The sequence below is a fragment of the Natator depressus genome, chromosome 22 (genome assembly GCF_965152275.1).
Source record: "Natator depressus isolate rNatDep1 chromosome 22, rNatDep2.hap1, whole genome shotgun sequence".
Classification (NCBI taxonomy): domain Eukaryota; kingdom Metazoa; phylum Chordata; order Testudines; family Cheloniidae; genus Natator; species Natator depressus.
This window is the reverse complement of record NC_134255.1, coordinates 9182070-9200619: the sequence shown is the minus strand read 5'-3', so window position 1 is coordinate 9200619 and position 18550 is coordinate 9182070. Positions and strand designations below refer to the sequence as shown.

The following is an 18550-nucleotide window of genomic DNA, read 5'->3' as shown; positions in this document are numbered from 1 at the left end:
TGCCTAAGGCAGCTGGTTGCCTTTCTGAGTTGGGTTGTGGAAGTGCCACTTCCTAAAGCACAGATGTCCATGTTGCAACAAAATACTGTCAACATTTGACACTATTTGGGTACCTTCTTGGCACTGGAGCCAAGTACCAAATGGACCACAGAGACTGAATGCCTCTCCTGTGGTCTCTCCAGATCAGCTTAAAGCACATTGGTGGGTCAGCATGAGATGGGAAATCTTACACTGTCCCTGCCTGTCCTGTAGCTATTCTCTGGAGGAGCAGTGAGGTCTCCAGGGCAATTGGTCTGGTGCTTTTTCTCCAGCAGCGTGTTTCAAGGAAAACTGCGGCCCCTGCTCCATTCCCCAAATTACAGTGCAACAAGCAAGACACTTAAAATTAATACAACAGTCGTCACTGCCAGCATCCGGACAAAGGAATGCAAACAGACACATCTCTAGATCTATGCTTTGATCTTTCTTTCTTTCTTTCTTTTCTTTCCCATTTAGATCCCCCTTAGTTTTTCCTTTCTGATACCACAGGATTATGAGGGTTACAAATGCTGTCTATAAAACCTTGGCTGTATTAACGACATTGTGTTTGAAAGACGTGTTGCAGCTCAACTGCACTAATGCAGCCATATGACACCAATTTTAATGTATTTTTCTCATTAAGCTACATGTTCAAGACATCTGTCAAGCATTCTGAGTACATTAGTGATATGTAAGATCTTTCTTTTCTGAGTATTGCACATTTTGCTGTTAACAGATGTCAGCACTCATTTGTCCCTTACGGAAAAGTCCTTGAGAACCTCAACAGGGACTAATTTTATTAGGGCTCTGAAGCAGTATTTTAGGGGTCTATGGAAATTATTCAAAAATCCAATAGAATTTAAGAAAGAACGTCCTCAATTTCTCGAGGTATTCTATAGCAAAATACAAATCTCTACTAAATTCAGTAAAATGGTTCAAAAGACATATAGGAAGTTGATAATTTTCTATTAAAATCTGTAGGACTTTTCTATCAGAACTTTGTTCATTGAAAGATTTTATTCATTTTACATTTCCAGTCTCAAGTGTTCTGTCAAGGAGTAGCTCCTTTGCTGGTGAGCAGAGAGGATATTTATCTCCAATAGATGTGTAATTTATGGCAAGAAGTTCAGTCCGTATTTTAAAATGACCAGTGGGAGGAGAAAGAAAGACATTGTAAAACGTAGTAGGGAGGGAAATTCAGCTGGGGGTCTGGTCAAGTGCATCTGCCTGAAGATGCTTTTATAAAGGGAAGTCAGAGCTAGGTAGCAGAACACCAACAGAGAGCGAGAGAGAGACTCTGTATGCAACACACAAAAAGACATGTACTGTAGCGTTCCCCCAATGCTCCTTGGCTACGCTGCTGTTTGTTGGAAGTATTCAGCCTGGGATGTGGCAGATTAACATTGGATTGGACACCCATTTATGACAAACTGTCCATGTCTGTTTGGAGTGGCTCTGCATCCTTCCTCATCTGCATTTGGCTTTTACGGACTGGCCTTGGTATTATGGAACATTGGCTCCTGTGAAATCCAGGGCTCTGCTCAGAGAGGTCACAGCAGCTGACTCATCCCTCGCGGAGCATGGCAAATACATGAGATGAAGAAGTTAATTACATGGAGAAGTCTCTGCTCATCTAGGAAGTGAAAAGGCGCTGCTGAAAGGATCATCTCCCTTAACTCCAGCCGCTGGAGATGGTGTTATGCATGTTAATGAAGGGAAGGCAGCAGCCAAACCAATAAGAAGCATTAGAAGTAACAGTTGCAAAACGTGACAGAGCATCTTGTAATTGTTTCCTGGAGGGCAGCTGCTTCTGTGGCTTTAAAATATTCAGTGGCCAGAGCTGGGACGTGAAAAGCCCAACCAACCAGAGTCCAACAGACCCCTGGTTTTTCCCTTGGGGTGAAACAGGTTCCTTCATGTAGACAAAACTTCCTCTAGATCAGAAGCAACGTTAGCACGGACAGCCTGCAGGTGCTTACTTGGATTGTAAGCTCTTGAAGGCAGGGACCACCTTTTTGTTCTGTGTTTGCACAGCGCCTAGCACAATGGGGTCTTAGTCCACAACTGGGGCTCCTGGGTGCTATCAGAATACAAATCACAAATGTTTACAGGGGAGGGTTGCTGAGCATTGTGGTTAGCAAAGAAGTCAGTGCGAATTCAGGCAATGTTGCCTGACCTGCAGCAGGCTGAAATGGTGATCATGTTCCATTGCCACGTACCGTGGGGACATGAGCTTCCTCTCTAACAACCTGAATACCCTGGGAGTCAGGAAATTGTTACCTGTTGCTGTCCTGGCAAGACACCACTGGATACCGCTCTGCCGTTTAACTGGCAAGCTCTCTGCCCTCACTCCCTCCACAAACGCATTCACACACCAATTCTAGACACAGTACTTATTTCCCCCTCCCCTAGGCCAACCTCTTTTACTGCACAGGCCTCTGCTACTTCAGCTAAAGGAAATCTCCCTTAGCTGGCAGCAGCAGTAGGTTCTTTATCCTCTCCCGGGGGAATAATAACTTCTAGCGCTTACATAGTAGCTGCCATCAGTAGCTTTCAAAACACTGTACAAGGGGAGTCGGTATCATTATCCTCGTCTTACAGACAGGGAAAGTGAGGCCCAGGGAGCTGAAGTGACTTGTCCAAGTTCACCCAGCAGGCCAGTTGCAGAGGCAGTAGATGTTGACGCCACAGCACACAGATATGTCTGTAGTGCCACCCTGCTCCGAAAAAATTGACCTGGCAGGGGCATTTGAGGCAAATGAGTTGGGATGGGGAGGCAGTTTGTCCGTAAATCTATGGTTTTGTGTGTAGGGATGACAATCGAATGGCTTCAAAGGCCCTTGGACCAAACATCTCAACTTGTCCAACCTTCTTTACTCAGTTTCTCCATAAAGAAAATGTGAAATTTGGAGCAAACCCATTTGCCAGGACCCACACTGAGCAGCAGGGCAGGGTGCTGGGAAGACAGCTTGTGGGAAGAGAATCTTCCTCCTTTACTCCCCTCACCGGCTGTGGAATTACTTGGAAGCTGCCACTGTTGCTAGGGCTGTGCGAATAATGGATTTTTCATTCATCATTCCGTTCTGAAAAATAAGGGAGGGGGGGGGAAATGGATTCGTTTTTCTGAATTTTCAGCAACTTGAAAAGTCAACAACAACAAAAGTTTCAGGTCGAATGATATGTTTAGTTTGGCCCCAAAAGGAAACATTTGGTTTTTAGATTTGGGTTTTGGATTTTTAAATGTGTTTGCATTTTAAAAATTCAATCAAGGGAAATTTTGAAACAAAAAGTCGTTTTGACCCAAACATTTTTGAAGTGTTCGGTTTCATAAATTTCAAAACAAAACTATAGACTTTAGAGGATTTTTCCCCCAGTTCTGACAATTTGGCAAAACCCACGTGCAAGATTTTGGTGTTACCAAATCTACATTTTTTGAGGGGTGGGGAGAGGGAATTTCAACTGAAAATTTCCCCACAGCTTTAGCTGGAGCCCTGTCCATGCTAATATGCCCCCTCCATGCTGGTGGGGAAGGTAGAAACGTCTGAACCGCTGACCCATGCACAGGGATCAGAGGGCAGCACTGAGAAGGTGGGTGACCAGGAGATCCTTAGTGCCAGCAAAAGTGGACAGATTTTGCCCCTGACTGCAGGATGTGGGGGTAAACTAGTGATCTGCATCAATACATATCTCCTCCACTTGGTAGCACAGGCCCTGTGCAAATGTGTGCAAACCCAAACAGTAAAAATCAATTGACATGACGTATGTAATGTACCCATTTACTGACAAATAGAAATGTGTGTTAATCTGACATTAAGCATGCGTTTACACTGCTGCCCCAGCCGAGAGAACTATGATTGACAGTGTTGTGCAAATGACATGCACCCTCCAATAGAGGCTGGAAAACATTTACCCATCCGAGCTGCGTGTGTACTTTCGAAAATTGCACCGTGTTGCCGTGAGTTTATACACATCCTGAGGGATCATTTTTCATGCAGTTGCTTCCTGGTGCTTGCAGTCAGTACCTGTGTGTGTAAAAGGGGTTGTGTGGAGAGGTAAGAGGGCAATCTAAACATAGTAATACCATTAAAACAGATGCTTTCCAAAGTTGGAGGGAATAAACAACATCCAAATTCTCCACGCCCCCACATGCTTCCCTAAATTAAGAGGAACGACTACCATCTGTGCTGTTGCAAGCTGGGTTTTGCACTGCATTTGAAATGTTAAGAACAAACTGACTGGTGCCTCCTTCTTTCTAGTTGACAGGAAATCTGTGTCCAGATAACTTCTGGGAAACGTGAGCATCATTCAGTCCACATGTGTAGGATGTCCAGGCACGGGGAAAGGGATACCTGGGGATGGGAGTGCGCACTGGAATTGTGCGTGCGTGTGTGGTGTATGGGCATTGGGGATAGTTGATTTGGACTGTAAACATCCCTAGTATATACATACATGCGTTCAGTCACTCATGGCTTCCCCCTGCGTACCGCAGGCTCAAAACTGGCTGCTCTCTATTCCTGTACAGTCACAGTCAGACATGTGGGAGCCCCTTCCTGTCCATGCATGATCATGTTCCATCACATACACACATGCTGCCCTCTCTGCTCTTCACCATCCAGCTTTCGCTGAACTGCCCTTGTTCATGCAGAGAAGCAGGTAGACGCTGTGATTTTATTTATTTATTATCCTGCTAGAGTAAAAGATCCAGCATCACCGCGCATGATGGCTGCTTTTGAAACTCCAGGAGCTGGGAGACTGCACTTGCCCACTGGGGCTGGTTTCTATTACTTGTGCCCATCAGATAGCCAGTTCTAGCAGAATCCAATAACAGCCCTTTGAGATTAAATTCTGAGCACTTGAGTAATCTAAAGATAGTGAGGAGTCAGTATCGCAGCAGTCAGTCGAGTGGTCTAGGCTGTCATCTTATTAGAGGGAGAGAGAAACTTTGATTTAACCAAAGACCCTTAATTTTCAAACAGGGAGGCAAATCAATAATGTTTCCTGTTTCCCACTGGCTGTTAGCACTTCACAGAAACTTTGGCTTCTAAAATTCTCTCTGGCCCTTCTGTGTATGGACTTTTCTAGTAACTTCCTCTGCTGGGAAGATCCACACAAACCAAGGAATGGAATCAGGGGTAGGGAACAAATACGCATATTTAGGCCCTGGAGGGCGAAAGGGTTAAGTTCGATAGCAGATTCCCCTATATTTCTTCTATCTTGACATTCCTGGGGGCAATGGACCCGAGCCCTGACTTGGAGGGGGCCACCCTTTCCTGGGATGAGTGCATCATGTGGTCTTCATGTTGGTTCAGTTGTGGGGTCACCCAAGACAAGTTGCCTTTGCCTGGCGTGAAATAAGCCGCCACCCCCCCCGCCCCATCCATCCGCTTTCAGTGCTAGATAACATTTCATAAAATATGCTACTGCACAAAAATAAACTACTCTGCTAGAAGGGGGGTGGAGCGGACTAGTGGGCAGGTCATTGGACTGAGCGTCTGGAGACCTGGGTTTCTGTTCTTGGATTTGCTGCAACTACCACGGCAAAATTGCAGCTGCTTCTCAGTGCTTCAGTTTCTCCCCCCCGCAGCTGTAAAATCAGGGCCCTTCCCTGCCCCCACATAAATCACTTTGAGACGCACAGGTGCCATACATGGCGGAAGAGTGAAGTAATATTTATCTTTAAATTACCCCAATGAACCCGCTGCATTAAAATGATTAGGGATGGGTTGGAAAACAGATATACCTTGCTCCCCCTCATCTCCCACCCCTCCCTCTGCATGCAGAGCTCCTCAAAACACAGTTACTGATTTCTAGAACCAAGCCTGGACCATTCTTCTGGGCTCCTCATTCTGATGTCATGCTCCAGAACGAGGAATGGAACTGAGAAAGTCTGTCCCCAGGGTATTTCCAGTCAGGCCACTCCTGCTGGACAAACTGTTCCTGTGAGATTTACAGCCCGGTCATCCCCAATAGCTCAGCAGCTGGATGCTGATTGGAACCAAAGTCACGGTATTTTGGTGTCTGTGTAAGAGTGACCCAGAAGTAAAAAACCTAGCGGCAGTCAGCAAGGTGTTTTCTTCAAGGGACAAAGGGTGTAACAAGAAAGGAAAATAATAATAAATCCAGGCAGAAAAGGAAGTCAAACCCCGACATTGGCTGCACAGCTCTTTCCCTGAGAACTTTTGAAAGGCACTAGAATAAACCCCATGTTCACCAGCACCAAGTCATGCCCCTGACCCAGTCTCTCCATCCCTGTGAATTCTGTGTTGTATTACATAGTTAAGGAACACCACACCCATTCAAAATGCTAACTGAACCAATCCTTCCCTGTCTATTTTAACTTAATTACAAGCTTAAATACCTCATTGCCTTTTATCTCATAAGAACATAAGAATGGCCATACTGAGTCAGATCAAAAGTCCATCTAACCCAGTATCCTGTCTTCCGACAGTGGCCATTGCCAGGTGTTTCAGAGGGAATGAAGAGAACAGGTAATCATCAACTGATCCATCCCCTGTCACCCATTCCCAGCTTCTGGCAAACAGAGGCATCCCTGCCCATCCTGGCAAATAGCCATTGATGGACCCATCCTCCATGAACTTTTTTAAACCCTGTTATGGTCCTGGCCTTCACAACATCCTCTGGCAAGGATTTCCACAGGTTGACTGTGAGTTGTGTGAAGAAACACTTCCTTGTGTTTGTTTTAAAACCTGCTGCCTATTCATTTCATTGGGTGACCCCTAGTTCTTATGTTATGAGGCGTAAATAACACTTCCTTCTTTACTTTCTCTTTATCTGTTCTGTACAGCATGTAGTAAAGACTTATCAGAAACATTATTTTTTTTTAAGAAAGGAAATAGGATCAAGTTCTTTTTCCCGCAGTGGAATCCACTTTCGCTTTAATTACTAAGTACAGCAGGCCAGACATGAAATGCTGAGTGTGAAAATCTGCCATATGCTCCTTATTTTCTTTGCTAGTTCCCATTTCCAAGTTGAGGACAGAGTCCATGTATCCTCTGAGGCAGGTTTTAAAAATAAACCCCCAAGTTCTCTCTGCTCTGGGTGTCATTTTCCACACTTCTGAACTGAAAGGACAGTCAACTAAGATGTGTGAATTAGATTCCGGTGTCTACATACTGGAGTGCCTAGAACATTGGCTTTTATTCCAATTCCCCCTCCCCGTATCCTCCCCTCACTGCAATCCTCCAAGAGGTGCACGGCATAAAAATCTCACCTCCTTGGAAGCTATTCTTCTCTTATTTATTCCCTTCATTTTCATAGCAAGCTTCCCTGTGAGGCACCTGAGCTCTGTGTGTCTGCATTCTCATATACTCCTCTCCCCTGTAATAAATGACCTAGATAGTTCTTGCTTCCTGAACAAAGAAGTAAACAATTCCCTCTCAAACAATGTGCTTGGCTGCTGTTAAGGCATATTGAGTAGCACTGGTTGGACCGTGCGTTACAAAATAATATTCATCGTAGGGGGAGATTATTTATTTATGGTATTAACGTGGCCCTCATTGCTGTAATATAGGAGTGCCTCATAATCTTGATTGTATTAATTCTCACAGCACTCCTGTGAAGTATGGCCGTGCCGGTATCCTCCCGGGGGGGAACTGAAGCACAGAGAGACCTGTGCCTGGTCTATATATAGCTCCTGCACCGCTGTAACTATCTCAGTTAGGGGTGTGACTATTTTACCGAGAAAGTGATATCAGCTCAACCCAGAGGGTGGATGCAGTTATGCCGGTATCAAGACACCTTGTACTGATTTAGTGTCATTGTTCCAGCTGCTCAGCATGTGGTATTTGGTAACACCAAATCCCTCTGGTATTAGTAGAGTGCCAGGTATACCACATCTCGGAGGCAAGTGCTGAAGGCTCGTCAGTTGCTAGGCCCCGCAGACTCTAGCCCTGGTGGGTCCCAATAACGACGCAGACGCTTGGCGAAGGGAAGGGAAATTTTACTAAGGCAGGCAAAGAGGAAGGCTGCAAATAGCTTGGGTCCTGTGACTTACGATTTCATTTAATAGCAGTTCCTGTTTGGGCCCCCGAGGCATCAGACCGCTTCAGGCTTAATGTTTGGGGCACCTTCTCCAGTCCGGTCTTTGCAAGAGGCAAGTAGGAGCTTGCATGTTTCCAGCCTCAGCAAGTGGCCTGGCTCATTGGGGCCCCTCTGCACTGGCTCTCTGCTGGTTCTGCACAGCCCTGAATCCAGCTGCCATGTCCACCAGTGATGGCCTGGTTGCGTGCGGTCTGAGCTCTGTGCATGGTTCTCTTTCCGTTTCTCCTGCATTCAGCGTCCCTGCTGCTCCCAGTTTGCCATGCCGCTGCTGGCCCCCTAGAGCGTAGATACTTCCAGTGTCAGGGAATTCCCTAAGGTTTCTGCCCGCTCCCGCTAACTAGCCAGGAGAAGGGAATGTGCTTTCATGGCCACCCTTGGATGATCACAGATCTGTGAGGAGGCGATTGAGGGCTATAGTAGCTTCCTAATCAGTGATTCATCACCATAGCTTATTCCTATTCCCAGATGAGGCTGCCCTGGCATAAGCACACTTACAGCAGTGTAGCAGTGTGTACAATAAGGGGGCTGTGAGCTTTATACCAGCAGAATGACAGTAGTACAACTTTGGGGCGTAGACAAGCCCTAAGTGACTTGCCCAAGCTCACAGAGGAATTCTGTGTCGGAGCAAGTCTCCCGCATGCCAGTATAGTGCCCTGCCACAGGGCCATCCTTGGGACTAGAGCTGGCTGGAAGTTGTTTTTGTTTTGTGGGAAATGTTGACTTTGTTTTTAACAAAAACGCAGAAGAACAAATCTGGCGTTTTCCTTTTCTGGGCAAAAAGTTCGGGTGTTGAGTTCTTGGTTTTCCCATCTAAACGTGACAGTTTGCGAGCACCTTCCCCGGAAATGTTTGTTCAGTCAAAAACTCTGTTTTCTGTTTTGAAAAAAAACCTCTGCTATATTTTTAAACACTCGCCCTCCCCCCACTTCACTTCCTACAGGGGTACTCGGACCTCCAGGGCAGGTGCGCCGAGAAATGGGGGGGACCCTTGTTTCAGCTCCCTTGTTCATTGGAGCTCCAATGATCTGCGCCTGTGTGCGCTTACACGGGCTAGGTGGCAGGGGGGTGGTATAGGCCAATAATTAGGGTCCCTCTGGAGGAAGAGGAAGCAGGGGAGGCATTGTGAAGCAGAGGGGTGTGTCTGAATCACAATGCCTGCCAAGGCTGTTTGAGGAGTAGTGTGTTCTACCCAATGGCCTGTGCCCCCACCTGAGCCGAAATTCAAAATCAAGCCCTACAAATGTGACCGCTTGTGTGATCCTTTGCGAAATGGCCCTAACGTCTCTGATTGTCTCCATTATATGTAAATATTTGCCCTAAAGCTTAGGTGACTGATTTTCAGCCTTTTGACGGCTTATGAAAAGTCACCAGTTCTTCGGAACAATCCCATTGCTGTCAGAACGTGGGGACTGTGACTGGCACTCTGAAGCTGTGTCTTCTCTTCTCCATGCCTGTTCTGCTCGATGGAGCTGTTAGAAATCACTGGCTTAAGTTGCACTCAGAACCAATAGGTTTCAGAGTAGCAGCCATGATAGTCTGTATCCGCAAAAAGAAAAGGAATCTCTAAGGTGCCACAAGTACTCCTTTTCTTTTTTCAAGAACAAATAGGCTCTGAGAATCCAGCTGGAACCCTTTCTGAGCCAACCCACTATCTCCACCTAGCAAAAGAGCTGGGGAGGAGCCAAGAGGCTCAGGTGGTGTGAATCAGCATATTTATATTGATGCCGATGTAATGACACCCACACCCACTGAAGATCTTCCCTGGGTTTGTAAAACTCACTCAGACTGTTCCAAATGCTCCAGGGCCTTTTCCACACACAGAACTCAAGATCATTATCTTATCTGACGTGTTCACCTGGAGATTTCCTTCCCCGCCCCCCCACCCTTGCAGTATTTCCAGGAGAATAATTTACTATATCATGCTGTTTCCTTTATTCTCACTTAGTGTAGCTGGTAATCCACAAATTCCCTATTCCACTGTTTTGAATGTAACATACTAAACCTTAATCAGGATTCAGGGAGCAGTAATTCTTCCTGTTGTATCTCTCTCTTTTATTCTGTGTAGCTTTCTTTTAAGAAAAGATCATTAATCCATGTTTCTGAGCCTTCCCATCAATCTGTAATTGAATCATATAAAAAAGAAGACTTGATTTTCCATCATGTAAGAGAGAATACAACTCTCCCGAATGCCCGTGGATTTCTAAGCATTAATCTCTAGATTTTTCTTTTTAAAAAAAGTTCATCTGGTTGTTATCTAAATTAATTGTGAACTTTAATATACTGAAGAGCTCAGTTATCTTTACTGGAGAAGAGACACTAACAGCTTAACAGACCCATTTTGCGTTAAAAACAAAACCACTTCTAATAGATGTATAACCTTGGTGTGTTGGGATCACCCATTACAGATGCTCGATTAACTAGGGAACTTAAAACCATGGTATTACACTGTAGGGCTTTCAGCTCTCAAGTCTCTGTTACCTCTCTGTATTAAAATTCTGGAGAGGGTGTACTATGGCTTGTTAGCTGCAGCGGACTGGAAGACAGGACTCTTGGTTTCTATTGCCAGTTCTGTCAGTGACCTTGGACAAATGATTAACCGATTTCTGGTTCAGTGCATCCTTCTTTTTTGTAATACTTCCCTCCCTGTTAGTGTGGGGTTCTGGGACTTAATGAGTCTGTTCCTCCACTCCATCCGTTTTACACTGGTGTAATTCCATTGGACGGGGCCGGTGTTCGCTGTGCTACGCCAGTGTTAACTTAGCATAGAAGTGCTACGTCTTGGTTAACTACAGCTTTGTGAGTCATTTTTTTTTAACCACACTTCAGCACATCCCAACTCAAATTGTGATGTAAACTTAATTCTCGGAGTCCTCTGTAGAACCATTTGGGAATTTTTTGACAAACCATATTTTTTCATTGGAAAACACGTTTGTTGAAACCGAAACTTTTTGCGGGAAAGGGTTGCTTGCAGCAAAACTTTCATTAGAAGGTTTCTCAGGGCCAGAATAGAATTTCTAGTCAAAAACACCATGAGAGAGCGTAAAAAGCTAAGTTTGGTAAGCCACATATCCCCGGTGAATGCAACATTTGGGTTCCGGGTCCTGTTCCAAATCAAACAGAGCAGATCTCCCCTATCTCAAGTGAGTGTCCGAACCACTGGGTGCTAGAGTCGGTCTTGCTCTGGCCCAATGAACATTTAATTATTTATGCAAGTGGAACATCTCCAGCAAGAGAGATTGTGAGAGTCCCGGCCCAAAATAGCCAGCTGTCTGGTGGCTGGGGCCGTGAGCTGGGGTGTGGAAGACCCAGGTTCAGAGCTCTGCTGCAAATCCAGGCAGAAGAGGGATTTGAACCGGAGTGTCTCACATTGCAAGGGATTGCCCAAAGCACCTGGCTGTTAGCTATTCTGGGGTGGGGGTTCTGTCTCTCGTTTGTCATCATATTTTGAAGGGTCTCGGTCTCATCCCCATGAGAAGGGGGGAAAGTTTTGAAGTCTTGAACATTTTCACGGGATGGGAGAAACATTTCCTGTCAAGCTCTAGTCCTGTGTCTCTAACACACAGCTCAGCCTTCTCTTGAGCTGCAAAAAATCATATTGTTTTTATCCTGCTCCCCACTGAAAGAAATCAGAGGGGGAAGTTCAGAAAACCCACTATCCCCCCACCCCTCTTTCCCCAAATAGCGTCCTGGCATCGCAAAAGTTTCCAACTCCAGGAGGCTCGCCAGACAATGCAGTGACAGTTTGAAGCCAAGTGGTAGCCACTCTTAAGTTTCTCCTTTTGCCCCAATTCTCCTCCCCTTAGTGAGGTCCCGCTTTCTGGCATTTCAGCAATTCTGCTTCTTTCCCATTAGCTCTGCATTTTGCTTTCCCTTTTCTCCTCCTTGCTGCAGTAGAAGAAGAAGAAGAAAGATTACTCTGGTGCCTCTGCATCCAGGGTGTCCATTTTAAGCCTGCTATTTGGAGTCTTGACAGCAGCGTATGCGATGGGAATTGCTCCGAACCCCTCCCAGCCTGAAATGTGCTTAACTTCTACAAGCGGTGGTTCGAAAAGCACTGCATCTAAAATTTGTTGGATTCCCTTGTATCAGGGAGCAGAGCAAAAGCCCAGGTTTGCTGTATGTCCATTTAACAGCTCCTATCCATGCCTCTGCTGCTAGATTCGCAGTCCCGTCTGCTGTATATTTCTCAGCCTGACACGCATTTTCTCCTTTCTCTTGCCATTGTTGCACTGGCAGGTTCATCTTTTTTTAAAATGGAATAGATGTGTCTGTCGCCGTGTCTGCTACCACATCCCCTCGCAATTCTTCCGCGCTGACAGCGATGCTGTCTCAGTGCCCCTGCTCAGTTCCTTAACTCACTCCAGTCTCCTATGCTTTCCCAGTCTAGGCATTGGCCATAGAGGCAACCCACCAAGGGCACCAGTTTATAAAGGGCATCTCCAGCCCAGCTGTTAGTCAGCAGTTGTGAGTCTTAGGGTACATCTGTGCAATCACAGGGTGTCCTTGCAGTTTGTGTAGACATAACTGAGCTAGCTTTAGTCTAGCTAACTTAGGTACCAATGGCAATAGGCCCAGGCTGTACTAGCCTGCACTGAAACCCACGGTTTCACTACTACAATACCAGAGCTGGCGAGATTAAATCTAGCTCAGAAATGTCTACACTTGCTGCAGTCACATCTACAAATGCAATGTAGACTGACACCCTAATCCCAGCTAGCGGTTGCCTTGTGACCTCGAGTAAATCTCGCCATCTCGCCGTACCTCAGTCTGTACATCTGTAAAATGGGGATCAACAGCCTGAGCTGCCCTCGGTGGGAGGGGTGGGGGCGTTTTGTAGAAACCCTGGGAGATCCTTGGAGAAAAGGCACTTTAGGAGTGCTTAGCAGCACTGTTAGCCTTTGCGAGGGACGGCCCAATAGGGGGCTTGGGAGTACATTAAAGGGCATGTGCTGAAAATGTTATGGGAAGCAGCAAGCTTAGGGTCGTGAAGGGAATTCAACAGCTGTAACCACCCATCCTCCTGTTTGTGGTACTGCAGAAGGAATCCTGGATAAACTGCAGATTTCCTTTCCAAATGCCAGCGTTATAAGGAGGCCAGATAAGCTGTTCCCTCTGAACCCCAAGTGGTGCAGCTGAGCACTCCCGGAACAGAGAAGGAACAATGGAGAAGGGGAGAGAGCAGGGGCCAGAAAGGAGGCTGACGCCCCGTCAGGAGGTGGCTGAGTATTCTCTTTCCCGTCCTGTGGGACGCATTGTGGTCTAGAAGTCAGAGGGGAGCGCTGGGAGGCAGGATTCCCAGATTCCATTCCTGGCTGAGCTACAGGAGTGGTAAAATGCAGGACAGAAGGGAACTAGGTCTGCTGGATTCTGAGCCCAGCTCTGCCACAGACTTACTGTGTGAGCTAGGGCAATTTGTTAGCTAATTATTGCATTATCTAGAAGTTACCTCCTGGGGGTTGCAAACCTTCACAGCAACTCGGATTCGTAAAGCCCTTTGAGATCCCCAAATGAAGAGCCCGGCTCTGCTCTGAGATATGTGTACCCATATCCCATCAGCTGTGCCTGCATGCCAAAGCCCTCTTACACTAGACAAGCTCATATCCCTTTCCTCGGGTTAGGACTCATGCAGTGGGTGACACAACCGCTGCTCTGTTTATCCTGTGTATAAAATGGCTGAGCCCAGCAACATGACAGGGGAACAGCTGCAATATCAGAGAGTGTGCAGGCTAGTGAGGAAAACAAGGACTAGCAGGTTTGATCAATCAGGTGTTACGTGGCTGTGTATCTTTCTGCTCTGAAAAAAATAGAAGAGCCAGGATTAAAACCCTGGGCAGGTTTGCTCTGGCCTATCTCCTCCCAGCCCGTAAGCAGCATATATATGTGGATACAATTACCCAAATAGTCTAACTATCCCCTGCCCCCCGATAACACATTAGCGGCTACCACAGGAACTCCCGGGTCTGCTCTGAACACCAGCGATAAAATGGTTCCTTGGAAGGGCTGCAGACAGATTTGTACTCCTGTTATTTTATTCATGACTTTTCTTTCCCCTTTCTCTGAGTTGTCTTCCGAGTTTCAGATGGATTATCCAGATTGCAAAGTCCAAAGCCTTCAGATGCCTGCCAGAGCCTTCTGTTCCACTGAAGCTAATTTCTTAAAGGAATGATGCATGTTTAGCAAATGTTCCAGGCAGCCTTTTAAGATGGAGCAGAGCTGGAGGGCTTGCTTGGATGCTGTAGTGAAGAAATGGAAGCAGCACTGCACATCCAGGTTACGTGGATCTCAGCCTCGTGGAACAGCAGCCTGAGCCATTGCATTATCCATCAATAGATTGTCCTCTGCTAAGCAGGGGTGACATGCCGAGCAGGAATAGGAAGTCACAGCTCCCAGCGGAGTCTGGTGGTGATAGCTTCGGCGACTAGAGCATGGAGCAGAGTCAAAATGTACCATGTGAAGGAAATGAATAGCAATCTGAGCTCCGTTACATGCAGTCCCCACCCTCCCCCCCAAGGCGTTTGGCAGGCCAGTTATTAGGTAATACCCAAATCAAATGAAAAAGGTTAATATTAAATATCGTGAGGAAAATACCAGCCTCTGCTCCTAAAGCCCTTGGGAATTTTTATTTTAATTATAGTTTTTCATTTGAGTTAAGAGCGTGAGCTAAGTTGCGCGAAAGAACGCATGGCTTCCCCTGTCACGGGAATGTAAACAGCTGGCACTTGTGGAATGTGCCACAGTCCTGCAGAGGTTGTAAAGGGGCTGCTCGTGTGCCCGAGGAAAGGACAAGGAGTCAGGGGAACTGGGTTCCATTACCACTTCTGCAACTGACTCACTGTGCAAATCCCAGCACCTTGCCGTGTGCCTCAGTTTCCCCATCTTCAAAAATGGGGATAATGGTTCTGACCTACCTCACACAGGACTTTGTTTGGGCCTTAATTAGCATTTGGCATGTGCTTTGAGACCCTCCCATTCCTTCTGGGAAAGGCCCATCAAATTTAGTGGGGGAGACACCAACATGCTTCTATAATACCTACCCATGCTACAGCACCTCAAGGTCAGAAAGTGCTTCTTGATATTCGATAATCTGGGGAGGTAGGCAACTGCAAGTATTATTATCCCTTCTTTACAGCTGGAAAGACTGAGGCAGGCAGATAAAGTGACTCATCCAAGATCAGAGCCAAGATTGAAATTGAGGCGAACTCTTTCTAGCCCAGCGCTCAAACATCTTGACCATGCTGTCTCCTTCTATAGAAATTATTCTGAAATACACATAGGGTTTAATATATCTAGAGGGGTTTATTTTGGACCATCCTATATAATTGTATGGCAGGGATATAATTCTCCACGATTATATATAAAAATTCTGTAGGACTTCCACTAAGAGATGGAGGCTCAGGAGAAGTGACAAATACTTTCCACCCATAATTATTTTTTACCTTTAATGGCAAAGAAGCCTTGGGCATCAGAGGATGAAGTCTTCACCCCACTTCTCTTCTCACCTCTCAACATAAGAGTTTGGGTTCTTCTTTATCCATCTCCAAGGTTGCCATGACCCCAACATGCTCCCATGTCATAGATGATCTGAGGTACAATTTCTGGCAATCCTTTGATCTTTGACTATTCTGGTAAACCATTCAGCACTGCCTCCATTGTGCAGAATCCCCTCCCCTCCCACCCCAACCTTCAAAAACCTTTCAGTATATTTATCACAAGTTCCCGCACGCCTGCCAACAGCCTGCAACCTGGGACATGAATAGGAGCCGTTCTCGCTTTGTATTCACTGATGCCCTGTAACTGCTTGAACCGTTCCGCAGGCCGCACCAGGGACAGCTAGCATGCAGGGCAGATGTTAAAAACAACAGGGCGTCTCCTGACTTGCTCTAGTCTAAGTGAGCAGAATTTGGCCCCGTAAGTACAACATGAGCTGTTACAAAATAAATAGGCTCTGTATCATATTACTGCGTGTTCTGCAGTCATTCCCCTGTCTAGAATATAAATTGCAGGGAGTTCTTTATGCTGCACTGTGATAAGGGTCTGATCCAAACGCCGCAGAAGTCAATGGGGCTCCTTCCGTTGGCTTCTCATTGGCACTCATGGACTGTCCTGGAATTCTTGAGAGAGCTGGCAAGTCAACTGTAGCATCAAGGTTTGGGCTTGGCTACCCCAACCTGAGGTTCCTCTTTTTATCACCATCCTTGACAGTAGATGATAGCACTCACTCTCTCCTCCCCCTTTGCCCTCTCTTTCAAAAGATATGAAGCATGGGATTTCTCTCTTCTTCACTTCCCAAGTACTAGAATTTGGTTTAATCTCTCCATCCCATTCAGCGAGGCTAGGACAAGCACACTGGTCCCACTTACACCTTGCTTCCACCATTTGGGCTATCATATTTCCTACTGTGTATATAACCTCAGCCCTATGATAGCTTAGCAAGGGGTTCTGTGTACGTTTGTCTTTTTCTTTGTATGTAGATTCATCTCTCCTCCAAGTGCAGCTTGGGAATTCTGATTTGAAAGTCCCCCAAACCATACAGTAAGACTCAGTCTAGAGGCCTGAGTTTTACGGGCCTTTGTGTTGAAACCAGGATCTCTTTAAAAACAAAAAAGGTGCTCCAGGATCCTGTAGGAATACAGTACCAAACCGCTGGAGTTTGACAGTCACCAATTAGTTGTTTTTACAAGCCCAGAATCACAGACTTTACATCATTTCCACGGAAAGCCAGAAACTGACCTAAGTCGGACTCTCACGCTTCACAAACCGTTCAATGAATCAGGTCTAGATGTGTAACAAACCCCCTAACCCAGGTGAGCTTTGCGTGGATCTGCAAGTACTTCGCAAGGTTTAGCCATTCCCCCTATTTTAGTATTTTACACTCCTGTCGTACTGAGGCAGAACTGACACAGAGGACTTACCATTATTCGCTGGTGAGACCAAAAAGCACCAGATATGTCAGTCGTGGCTTCTGGCTCCATCCCAATGGGAAATCATCTTTTCTCTCTTCCCCAGAGGTCTGTCTGCTTAGGGGCCTGATCATAAGAGCTCCATAAAATCCAAAGATAGACAAATGCTTGCCTGACAAAGGGTAGGTTTTTCATTCCTTTACACAGGGCTGATAGATGATGCATAAGCTGCTCAGCAAGAAAGTAACTTGTATTTAGAATGTAATTGGCTTTAAATTCCAAAGGTCCATTGCTAATGATATTCAGTGCTGTTTAATTAAAGGGCCACTGTCAAGTACTTCCTTTATAGTTTCTCGGTCGTGTACGCGCTCAGTTGTAATATCTTTTTTTGCAAGCTTGAAGGTAATAATTAAAGTAATTCTCTGCTGATTTTGGCCTTTTCTATTTGGCAAACTTTGATCCATTATTATTTTTAATGGAGCTGAAATTAACATGGCTGCTTTTGTTCAACGACCATTTCAGTTCAATACAGCCTCTTATTGCACCAAATTCTTTCTTTTTTTCATTCCAGCGGCATCACTTGTGAGTGACATTGATGGGACTTTAGGAAGGGTGTTGTGATGGCTGCTGTGGGAACTCTCTGCATCATGGTTTTGCTGGCCTTTTGGTACAGCTGGGGCAAAATGGAAGTCTGAACCTCCCTTTCAGAATTTTGCAGACGGTTCTGATTTGAATTCCTCAATATGAAAACAGCCTATGGTTTTGTTCCAAGTCAGATCCAAACCCAGAAAGGGCCTATTATCCACTTTGGGTGTAGGTGACAATGAAATGTCACAAGAATACCTGTTGTTATGATACTTCAGCTCACAAGGGCTGAAATCTCATGAGAACAAATTGGAAGATTTGAGGGCCTCAGACCTTAACTCCTACCCCTATTCAGCTGTGATCCAAGACTTAAATCAGATCCAAATAGCATCTCCTAGGTTCATGGGAGGTGCACTGTTCCAGCTGAAAACATTGCAGCCTGGAGGTACAGCATGAACAACAGAAATGCAAGCTTCCTCCATGCTATTGCCTGCCCAGATGCCTTATCCCTTGGAATTACCTATGGAGGTGAACGTAGCCATGATGCATTCATTTCTTAGTCTTTCTCTGAAACTGCCACCTGTAATCATTGTGCATTTTGTAACAAGACTCTACGAAGCAATGGGCGAAGACCAACCAAAATCCTTGCACCTAGCCTACAGGAGAATGATATAATGAGAACAATCCTTTAGCTTGCTACAAAACTCGGTGGGACTCAGTCTAGTGACCGAGTGAAAAGATCTGCATCCTGCTATCAATCCTCAAAGTCATCCAGTCTCCCTTGGAGTTGTAGATTGTAAATAATGCTGTTTAAATTTAAAGTATAAGGCAATAACCATTTTAAAGAGAAGTAGTCACGCTGGGTCAGATTTTAAACAAAGAGACTGTTTCCACATGACAGCCTCTGCCAATAATTGCTTGTAATTGCTTTCCCATCATTGCTTCATCTGCCCCCTCTGTCTCAGAAGAACTGCAGAGATGTCCTC

At 45.8% G+C, this 18550-nt stretch overlaps 1 protein-coding gene and 1 long non-coding RNA gene across 2 annotated transcripts in view; one reads left to right on the top strand and one right to left on the bottom strand.

Moving 5' to 3' along the window:
- The window catches only part of LOC141975885 (opioid-binding protein/cell adhesion molecule homolog), an 801915-nt gene that overhangs the window by 254721 nt on the left and 528644 nt on the right, over positions 1–18550 (top strand).
- Positions 8210–17132, bottom strand: LOC141975919 (uncharacterized). The gene is made up of 3 exons (XR_012636022.1): positions 16992–17132; positions 10082–10196; positions 8210–8355 (listed from the first exon to the last, which is right to left on the bottom strand). It is a non-coding gene; the product is annotated as an uncharacterized LOC141975919 (long non-coding RNA).